This window comes from Myodes glareolus, chromosome X (assembly GCF_982192425.1).
Source record: "Myodes glareolus chromosome X, mMyoGla1.1, whole genome shotgun sequence".
NCBI classification, from domain to species: Eukaryota; Metazoa; Chordata; class Mammalia; order Rodentia; family Cricetidae; genus Myodes; species Myodes glareolus.
Window position 1 is genome coordinate 84339470 of NC_142053.1, and position 10910 is coordinate 84350379.

A 10910-nucleotide genomic window follows, 5' to 3' on the forward strand; every position below is an offset into this window, starting at 1 on the left:
AGTTTTTCCATAACTCTTCTTAGATGGCTCAGTGAGGAAATCACAATGATAAATACTTATGAAGATATCATAATAGAAGCCATTATTTTGTATGCTAATCTAATAACAAAAATTAAAAATAATGTGATTGTCTTTGTTTTTATTTCTTGTTTATTTTTAAATTTTTTGAGATTGTAATTTAATTACTATATTTCTCCCTTTTTTTCCTTCCTTCAAAATACTCCTCCCCACTCTCCTTCAAATTCATTGATGCTTTTTATTGTTATTGCATGCATATATGGATGTGTGTGTGTGTGTGTGTGTGTGTGTGTGTGTGTGTGTAAAAACTTTTGAGTCCATATAAGGTTGCTTGTATGTTTTCAGGGCTAATCATTTGACACTACACAATTAATTGGTGTGCTCTTCCCTGGGAAGGACCTTATATCTGATCCCAACTTTATTCAACTGCCTGTAATTCTTTGTAGAGCTGAAGCCTTGTGGGTGTATTTGTTGGTATCACCCTTGTTCAGCTGCTATTTGCGCAGCCATATTGGTGAGACTTTAAGGGGGTAGCTTCTGTTTTTACTAGGAGACACAATCTCACAGCACAGTTCCTGATCCTCTAGCTCTCACGATCTTTCTGCCTCTTCTTCCTCAGCGTGCCCTGAGCCTTAGGTGTGGAAGTTATTTGTTTTGTAGATGTATGCCTTGGCACTGGGCTCCACAACTCCTTGTTTGATTGGTTGTAGCTTTCGGTAGTGAACTCTGTCTGTTGCAAAGAAAGCTTCCTTGATGAGGGCTGAAGACTACACTTATCTGTGGGTGTAAAGACAAATGCTTATAGATTGTTGCTAGGGATTTTGCTGTTTTAGTAAATTAGTGCTTGTAGATGCTCCTGTAATAACCATGTTTTCACCAGCACCGAATAATTAGCTAAGTTTCCAATACCAGGTATGATAACCCTCTTGTTTTACGGGTCTTGACTCACATTCGGTAGGAATGCCTCCATTCATAGGACCAAGTCAACCTTATGCTTTATGATTCCATTCCCTCTGCATCGCTTGTTGTTTCAGGATCCAGTAATCTGTTCCAAGTTAACCCAATCCATGTTACTCTCTAGAACCTAAAACTGGTACTGGGATACATAGGAAGGCAGCCAGTCATTAAAGCTAGGTCCTCATGAGTAGTAAGTAAGGCACTAACTAAAAGGGGCCACCAACTTTGGGGCTGCAGAATAGTGTTGATTCTTGGCCTTAGTCACAACTCCTCCTTCTATTCCTTGCACCTGAATGAGACTTAGATATCGGCATGCAATCAATGAAGCATGAGGACTAAAAATGGTCCTCCACTTACAATGCTTGATTGTTCTGCTTTGTATAGTGCGAAAGTCAGACACATTCAGTAGAAACCATACTATCAATTTTCATCTTTTCTGGAGCTAGCAATATGCCATGTCATAGCAATATTACCAAAGGATATTGGGCACTGATCTAGTTCCCAATAATACAATCACAAGGCTAAACAACTCACACTCCACTGTACAACATGTTGCTAAACTATCATTCAACAGATTAAGTGCAATATCAGTACCCATATATTATATATATATAATATATATCAAACTCTACAACTATTTTAAGTTGAGAAGCACAGACGGGTCTACCCTTCTGTGACACACTGTTATCTTGGGCCTGAAAAGAGATTGTTTCCATTGCTTATGCCAAGGCTGACCCATAACAGTGTTTGCTTAGCTATTCTGTTAAGAATGACTTTGAAGTAGAATCAGCAATGAAGTTAAGGTTAGATTTCTACTCTGGTAAAGGGGGTGAACAGTCACGTTGCTTCTCAGGTATTTTCAGACCTTCTCTGAGCTAATATCTGAGACCACTTCTGCCTATGAGGCTGTGTGGCCTCTTTCTGAAGTCTGTTTGCCTAGTTCGTACGCTGTGACCTTGGACAAATTTCCTCCCTTTTCTGAGCTCCAGTTCCCTGAGTGTCAACCAGACTGGGTCAGGCAGTCCCCAGGTCTCTGTTAGTTCTATGAGTCAGGCCAAGCTCTTTATAAGTAGACACCCTGTCTCTTCCTGTTTCATCCCCCTCTACTTCCCCCACACAACAGAACCACTGAGTTCTAGTGGCTTCTTTGAGAGGCATCTCCAGTTCTCTGTTCATTGGCAGTGTGGAGAGGACTGACAGCTTTGAGCCCCTTTCCTGCTCAAGTTATGGACTCCACCCACTTCCCTAGGGTTTCTTTGATGATTCATTCAGGTGCCCCCTCTTATCCTTGAGACTGACTTTCCAGGATTTTATCTCCTCACATTTGCAATAGGAATACACTTCACATGCTGAGTTTTAGTAACAGACAAAATCCATCAATGGCAAAAAAAAAAAGTTGCTTTCCCATGTCCTCCCTCCTTGGGCCCTGTCTCTATCATGAACCATTCCAGTCAGGCTCACACCCAGCCATAGGCTGCAGCTGCCCCCTCCCTTCAAACAGTCCTGCCTTCCCCACAACTTTCTCTGTTCAGCCTCAGCTTGTTCCCTTTCCCTTGCTAGGCTCTTCCTTTTGTAGTAACCCAGCTTTTACCATGTCCCCTCCCTGCCACACAGCTCTAGCCCCATTGCCCCCCTCATGGGCCTCTCCCTCTGCAGCTGCTACAGACTGAATAAGCACAACAAAAAACTTACCACATGCATTGAAATGGAGCTCTCCTTGGACAACTGCATCTTTCCCTGGGCAGGATTTCAGTCTGCTTTTCTCAGGGTTCCCATAGAGCCTGAGTTCCTGCCCAGAGCTCCCCCCACAGATGTCTGGGCCTGTGGTGAACCAGAGCCCTTTGCTTCTCTGGCCAGTTCTGAAGGACCAGACTCCTCCTACTCCAAACGACTCTGTCCACTGTTCATGAGTCTAACAAACAGCGAGGGCAGAAGAAAGTCAGCCAAACAGGCCAGGGAGGCAACAGTCTGCCCCAAGAGGGGCTGTTTAACTCAGAACCCGGGCCCCCACGGCAGGGATCCAAGCTCCCCTCACTGAAGCAGAAACCAATCTTGCAAACAAACATATAAACAATGATTACCCATGAGTCAGGAAGGGCTGTTAAGGGCTGGAGAGCTCTGAGCTGTCCCTGGCACTTACCCCAATGTTTAGGCCTCAGTATTGCCCAGGAGGGCCTGAAAGTGGGATTCGCTCTCCAAAACCTAATCTCCACCCAACCTCTGAGCAGCAGAGGCTGATGGCGGGGGCCTCCCTGTCAATCATTGTGTCTTTCTTCCTGGCCTCTCCATCTTGAATCCCACTCCCGCTCATTTTGCTTTGCAAGCCTGGGCTCTTGCCCATCTCTACTGTGTATCTCTGCCATCTTTTGGCAGTCTTTCAGCATCCCCAACCACATTTTAATAGCCACAAAGTGCATTTGCCATAATGTCCCGCTCATATGGGTTCCCTTTCCAAATGCCTACTAGCAATTGTGAAAATGACCCCAGGGAACACGTCACATCCTGCCTTCTCTAATGTTTCAGTATACTTGGCATATAGTTTAATTTAAGTTATCTTAAGACACTGAGAGCCCTTTTCAATTCCTGTAACACCACTAAAGAGTGCCTATATGCTCCCAACACCCAGGTTCTGGGTCTCAGACAGGTTTCTCAGCTTGCAGCTTCTTATCTTTGTCCCTTTCTGCCATTCCCAGAAGAACCATTAGTGGCTGGTACTAAGCATTTAAATACTTAGGGGGGCTGGTAGTTTGTGAGGCTTCCTGTATATCATAGCTTTCAGCCTTGGCCAGAAGCATGGACCATCTTTGTCCAGTCCAGGGACCAGGCTGCAAGTTTCACTGATAGAGCCATGTCCTGCTATGGTACTGGCAAGCCTGAGCCCAGTATCTGTCACACAGGAGTCACTCAAACATGCTGAATATGCTTATAGAGAAGTATCTAAATGAGTACAGCTGCCAGCAATGCACTGCAAGGCCTGCCGTGACCTTCTCTCTGTAACTAAGCTCCCTAGACTCGTGAGTTAGCTTTCTGGGAATGCTGTAACATGTTAGCACAAACACAGCCGCTTCTAACAGCACCCGTGGACAAGCTCGCAGCTCTGTAGATCCGAAATCTGAGTGGGCTCAGCTGCGTTCTGTACAGGTCCCATAAGCCTCAGATCAAGGTTTGAGCTGCCTTGGAAATCTAGAGCCAAGTAAGAATCGAATTCCAAGTTTATTTAGGTTATTGGCAGACTCCACTTCCTTGTGGCTGTAAGTCTCTGACCACATTTCCGTGTTGGCTGTCACTGGAGGTCACTCACTGCTCGGAGAGGCTGCTTGCATTTCTTCTCCTGCGCCCTCTTCAAACTGGCAGCAGTGCCTCAAGTCTTTCTCATCTCTTTGTCGTTGCTTTCTGCCAACAGATGGAGAAAGTTCAGTGCTTTTAAGGACTCACATAATTAGATTAGATCCATCCAGATGTCCTCCTTTTCCTTTCTCCTTTCTTATTAGTTCTTTGAGAATTTCCAACAACGTATTTTGATCATATTTACTTCCCCTCCCCCAGTGCCTCTCAGATCCATACATGGCTCCGGTTTTGTGAAGGCAAAGGTGGTCTTTTTCCCTTGAAAAAAAAAACACCAAGCCTAATATGTAGGGTCTATATATTTTTAAATGTGTCCACTTCTACTGGAACATGATTGCAAACCAGGGTCACATTTCTGCAGGAAATGCATTTCTCCTCTCCAGCATCTATCAATTGGGAGTGGTATCCCAGCGACAAGTGAGACTTAATGCCCTCCCCCGCTTTCCGTGTGTAGATTTGGTCTGGCTTGAACTTGTATGGGCCTTGTGACTGCCATCAGGACTGTTTTGAGTTCTTATACACAACTGCCCTGCCGGATCCACAAAACACTGTTTTGCTATAGTCGTCTACTGCCTCTGGCTCTTATTGATCCTTGAGCCTTTGGAGGAGGGGTGTGATATAGATGTCCCATGTAGGGGTGAACATCTTACAGTCTCTTGTTCTCTACACCTTGTCCTGTTTCAGTCTCTGTGAAAATCACTATCTACCACAAATAGAAGCTTCTCCGATGACACTTGAGAGATGTACTAACCTATGATTATAAAGAATGAGTTCTCAGGAGTTAGTTTACTTGGATCTCCCCACTAGGGTTTACGACCTATCCGGTCACAGGTTCTTGGCTCCAGGAACAGTGCCAGGTATAAGTTTTATCTTGTAGAGCAAGACTTAAATTCAACAAGGAAGTGATTGGTTACTCCTATGACATTCTTGTCACGATTGTACCAGTGGGTATATCTTCCCGGGCCAGTCATTGTTGTAGCTAACTGGAGACTGGCAGCTGGATAAGCTTCTCCTCTAGTGTGTATAGCATCTTCTAACCTGTGACAGCTAGTCAGTATGGACTATCAAATTGTGGAGGCTAACTAAGAGCACTGGCAATCGCCTGTAATGTTTAGGACGTCGATGGGTTCTCAGTGACTAATAACATTAAAAGAGGTAACCCATTCCTGGCACTTGGGCTTTTAATTGTTAGCCTGTGATGTCTAGCAGGGGTATTGTCACCCTGTTACAGAGCAAGTCCGTTTACACTTATTTTATATATGTCTGTATATTTCCAGAAGCTTCTATAGCAAGAGAGTTTCCACACGACTTTTTGAAAAGGTCTTTAGTGTTAGTGATCCCTCCACTTATTGTCTCCTTCCCTCTGCCCTCCCATTCCCAGTAACATTTAACCCTTCTGTTTCATTCTTCCCTTTTCTCCTCTCTCTTGAAAGGCTACCTCCAGCCCCATTACTACCTTTCTGAAGTCTGTGGTTATTCCAAATGAAAGACACGTATCTGAAGATTCAAATCTAACATTCACAAGCAAGATAAAATATGTAATGTTTGTCTTTCTGTCTCTGGGTTACGTCACTCAGGGGGACTTTTTCTAGATCCATCCATTTACCTTAAAATTCCATAATTTCATATTTGTTTACAACTGAACAATATTCCATTGTGTAAATGTACCACATTTTAATATCCATACATCAGTTGATCAGATCTCTTTATTATGGTGGTAAATATGCACAGAATATACCACTTACCCCTTTTATATGTGTAATATAGTAGTATTAAATACGTTTATACTGTTATGTAACCATTGCCAACATCTGCTTCAGAACTTTCTCATCCTCCTAAAGTAAAACACTGATCCTACTAATAACAAACAAACAAAACTTCCTTTGTTTTCTGTTGCTGTGATGAAGACCATGACAAAAAGTAATGTGAGGAGGGAAAGGTTTATTTCATCTTATAGTTTATGTTCCTGTACAATGTGTGTGTGTGTGTGTGTGTGTGTGTGTGTGTGTGTGTGTGTTTTGGAGAAGAGCTTTCTCTGTGTAGTCCTGGCTATCTTTGAACTCACTCGGAGAGATCAGGCCAGCCTGAAACTCACAGAGATCTGCTTGCCTCTGTTTTCTGAGTGCTGGGATTAAAGGCATGCTTCACCACCTCCTGGCATATATATGTTTTTATCAATTGTTTTTCACGTAACATAATGCTTTACAAGTTTGTCCATGTTGTAGCATGTATTAGGGTCTCCCTTTTGTAAGGGCAAATGGGCCATAAAATATAATGTCTGTGGGAGACATAGCTCACAGATTCTAGGAATTAGGACTTGGAATCCTAGGGACAGTTTTATAAATTCTGTCTACTTCAGTCTCTAGTCAAAGGATATGGAATAATACTATTTCCTACCCCAGAGTAAAGGAGAACAGTGTCTTGAGCAGAGAGAGCATGCAGGGACAAAAAAGGAGAGTGGTCTAGGCAGTGCAGCCGGCTAGGCCACTCCTCTGTACCACGTGCCTACTTCGTCCATGCTGAGCTTTCAAACCGAGAAATAAACTATATTATTCTGTCCCTTTGACAGTGGCAAACTGAAGCTCAGAAACCTAGCCAAGGCATTAAAACTCTAAGAAGAGACATGCATTGAGCCCCAGTCTGGAACTGCCTCCTAAAGCTGGCAGGACCAAGTCGGCAGTTCTTGCACTTCTCACCAAACCCTGCCACTGGATTGTAAATCTGGCAGGGTACTAGAGGGTGATTGCTGTGGACTGACAGCTATGTCCCACCTACATTAATATCTGGAGGCCCTAACTTCCAATGTGACTATTGGGAGACGGAGCCTGGAAGAAGGCTGTAAAGGTCAAATGAGATTATAAGGACCCTGATCTGATAGGGCTAGTGCCTTTCTAGAAGAGGAAGAGAGGCCAGACCAGCGTTTCTACCACATGAGACTTGGATGAGAAGACATCAGCCTGCAAGCCTGAAAGATTCTTCAGCAGAAACCCAATTACCCAGCACCTTGATTGTGGCCTTAGCGTCCCTAGAAGAGTAAGAAGATAATGTTCAGTTTCAGCGTCATGGCTGGGAGTACTTTTATTCTGGCAGTCCACGCTAACTACGTCAGTGATCCCGATACACTGCAGCAGCAACCAGGACAGAAAGGAAGTTTCCAGGCCACTGTGCAAGCTTCCCTCATGTCTTTGGCCTCTGTAGCAGTCACCGAGGGCCAGCCTGGTGTCCCGATGGGTTGGGATCTAGGGTCCGGAAGGAAGGGGAAAGAGGCTAGCGTCTGAAGCTCTGACTGGCTTGGTGCAGCTGGCTGTGGACCGGGCAGAGCTGTGAGAGCAGCTGGGACTCTGGGTGCAAGGCCACCACGCCAAGGGAGGCCAGGAAAGCTGCAAAGGGAATTAGCTACAGCTGAACATCTGCAGCAAGAAGGGCAAGTGCATGGTACCATCAATGTGCAATTCATTTGTGATTGTGAACAGCATACTTGGGATGTGACAGCAGACTGCAGGGTCAAGCAGCCAGCAGAGCTGGGGTGCTTTGGAGGCAGTTCAAGACTCTGAACTGAAAAGTCATTTTTTGGGGAAAGACCATGAGCATCTGTTTCAACTCTGAGACTGGCTCGTCTCCGCTGATGGTGCTGCTTTCTTTTGTCAGACTATGTAGGTCTAGGCTGTGGCCTTTGGAAGTGAAGCTCTCGGTTGTTTAATGGCATCTCAGCCTTGGGGGTGTGCATTAGTGTCTACTGTTGTGTAACAAATTACCATACGTTTAATGACTTAAAACAGCAGGGCTCCTTGGTTCATGGTTTCCATGCACCGGGAGACTGGGCAGAGCTTAGCTGGTTCTCTGTTCAGGCCTTCCCAGGTTAGGATCAAGGTGTCTGCAGGGCTGCAATTCATCTGGTTGCTGGCAGGGTTCAGTTTCTTGCGATTGTAGGACTTAAGCCCCCATTTTCTTGCCAGCTGTTGGTCAAGAATTACTGTCATCGCTGGAGGTCAACCTGAGGTCATTGTCATGAGGATCCTGTCATAAGTAATTACCAATATGATTGTTCCTCCAATGTCAAACACAGTTTCTCTCTCCCTCCCTCCTTCCCCTTCTATCCACACTCTGTGTGCTGTGTGGCTGCCTTAGTTAGGGTTACTATTACTATGACGAAGCACCATGACCCAAAGCAAGTTGGGGAGGAAAAGGTTTCTTTTTGGCTTACACTTATGCATGGTAGACCGTCACTGAAGGAAGTCAGGTAAGGAACTCAAGCAGGGAGGCAGGAGCTGATTACAGAGGCCAGGGAGGAGTGCTGATTACTGGCTTTTTTCCTCAGGGCTTACTCAGCCTGCTTTCTTATAGACCCCAGGACCACCATCCCAGGGATGGCCCACAATGGGCTGGGCCCTCTTCCATCAATTACTAATTAAGAAAATGCTCTGCAGGCTTGCCTACAGCTGGATCTTGTTGATGCCTCTTCTCAGGTGAGGCTCCTTCTTCTCTGGTGACTCTGGCTTGTGTCAAATTGACATAAAACCAGCCAGCACACGGGGAGGTGAGAGGGCAGTTTTGTGGAGCTGAGTCTTTGCCTTTTTTCAGGGATCCACCTCAGTCATCAGACTTTCATGTCAAGTGTCTTTAACCACTGAGCATTCTCGGTGGCCCCACCAATAGTCACATCTTACAAAATTGTAGTACACTATCACCCTGAAGACTGGCTCTGTTAAGTTCTAGGTCATTTTATCATGTGTAGATTCTTGAAACCACCCACCAAATGCAGTCAAGATTCAGAACCAATCCTGGCTTTAAAGGTTACCTTGTAGTACCACAAACTCTGTAATTATTTTGAGAAAGTTATTTACCATACGGTATGTAGCATTTTGTGAATCAATTTTTGCCCACTCTGCGTAAAGGTTTTCAGTCTCATCTGTGTGTTTGCAAGTATCAATAGTTCATTTGATTTTTATTGCTAGATAGCAGCCCATATTACGAATGTACAAGTTGTTTAATCAATCGCCTAGTAAGGGACATCTTAGTGGTTTTTAATTCTGGCCACTAACAAATAAAGCCTGCTATAAGCAAATGTGTGAAGATTTTTGTGTCAACCCTGTTTTGTTTTGCTTTTTTGTTCTGTAATAAACATCCAAGACTGCAATTTTGGATTATGTGGTAAGGGGTCGTATAGTTTTGAAGAAATTGGTCCAGTCCTCTCCAGAGTGTACATTAGTATTCCCACCAGCAAGGAATGTGTGATACTGTTCCTTACATCCTCACCAGCATTTGGCATTGCCACGATTTCCTTCAGCCTTTTGGATAGGTGGTTGTAATTAGCAATTACCTAATGGCTAGTGATGTTGAGCATCTTTGTATTTACATACTTACTATCCACAGATGTTCTTCAGTGACATGTTTCTTCATGCCTTTTCCTTATTTTCTAATTGGGTTGTGTATCTGTTATATTTTGAGACTTTATGTAGTCTTGATGATGACTATTATAAAATACATGGTTTACAAATATTTCCTCTCTATATAGCTCCTTTTCTTCTTCTTAGCAGAATTGTGCACCAAATAAAAAGATTGTATTTTAATTTGTATTATTAATGTGTGCATGTGTATGTACTATGCATTTGAGTATGGGTGCATCAAACATATACTGAGTTGATGGTTTGTTCTTGTTTCGGTTTGGCTTGGTTTGGTGTTAGGGACTGAATCCTGTGCTTTGCACATACTAATAGTGTTCTATTACTGAAAACTGGCTGTGATATTGCAGGCATATAATTCCAGCAATTAGAATATGGAGGCAGGGAGATTGGGAGTTCAAGGTTATCTCTTGCTACATAACAGGTTCAAAGCTGCTATGGGCTGTATGAGATTTTTTTTCTTGGAAAAAAGCACAGAGAGAAAATACTTTAACACTGACCTACACCCCAGCCTATCCCCCAGCTTTCAATTAGTTTTAATATAATGCGTCAACTTCATGCACAGTTTTATCATTTGCCTATGGCTATCTAAGTGCAGCAACACTATTTCTTGATTTTATGGTCTCACATGATTAAATTAGATCCACTCCGAATAATTTCCATTTATTTTAAACTCAAAGTCAACTGACTGTGGACCTTAATTACACATGAAACATCTCTTTCCCCATATAATAATGTAATAATATGAATTACTGTGCACTATATTTAAGGGTCTCACCCTCACTTTAGGGAAGGGGATGGTGCAGCACTGTACTGTTAAGGGGGAAAGCCATCCTGAAATTCTACTTGTCCCAGGCTGTGAACTTTCTAGTGATACTTTTTCTATCTCTTGGAAACTAATTGGCTGTTTTGGCAAGGCTAGGGTGAGGTCCTGTTTGGACTCAACAGCTCTGGAGAAGAGGGCAAGATGGCCACCACAGGACCTTTTTCTCTGAAAACGGATTTGGGAGGGTGGTTGAGACAGGAGGATCAGGAGTTTGTTTGAGGCCTGTTTGGGTTACCTATTCTTTCTTAATAAAGAGAGGCGGAGGGAGGTAGGGAGGGAAAGAAGGGAGGGAGGGAAAGTACATTTAGATTAGCTAACTCACAGCAGAGCCCATCATAGGCTCCACTGACATAGGATTCTTT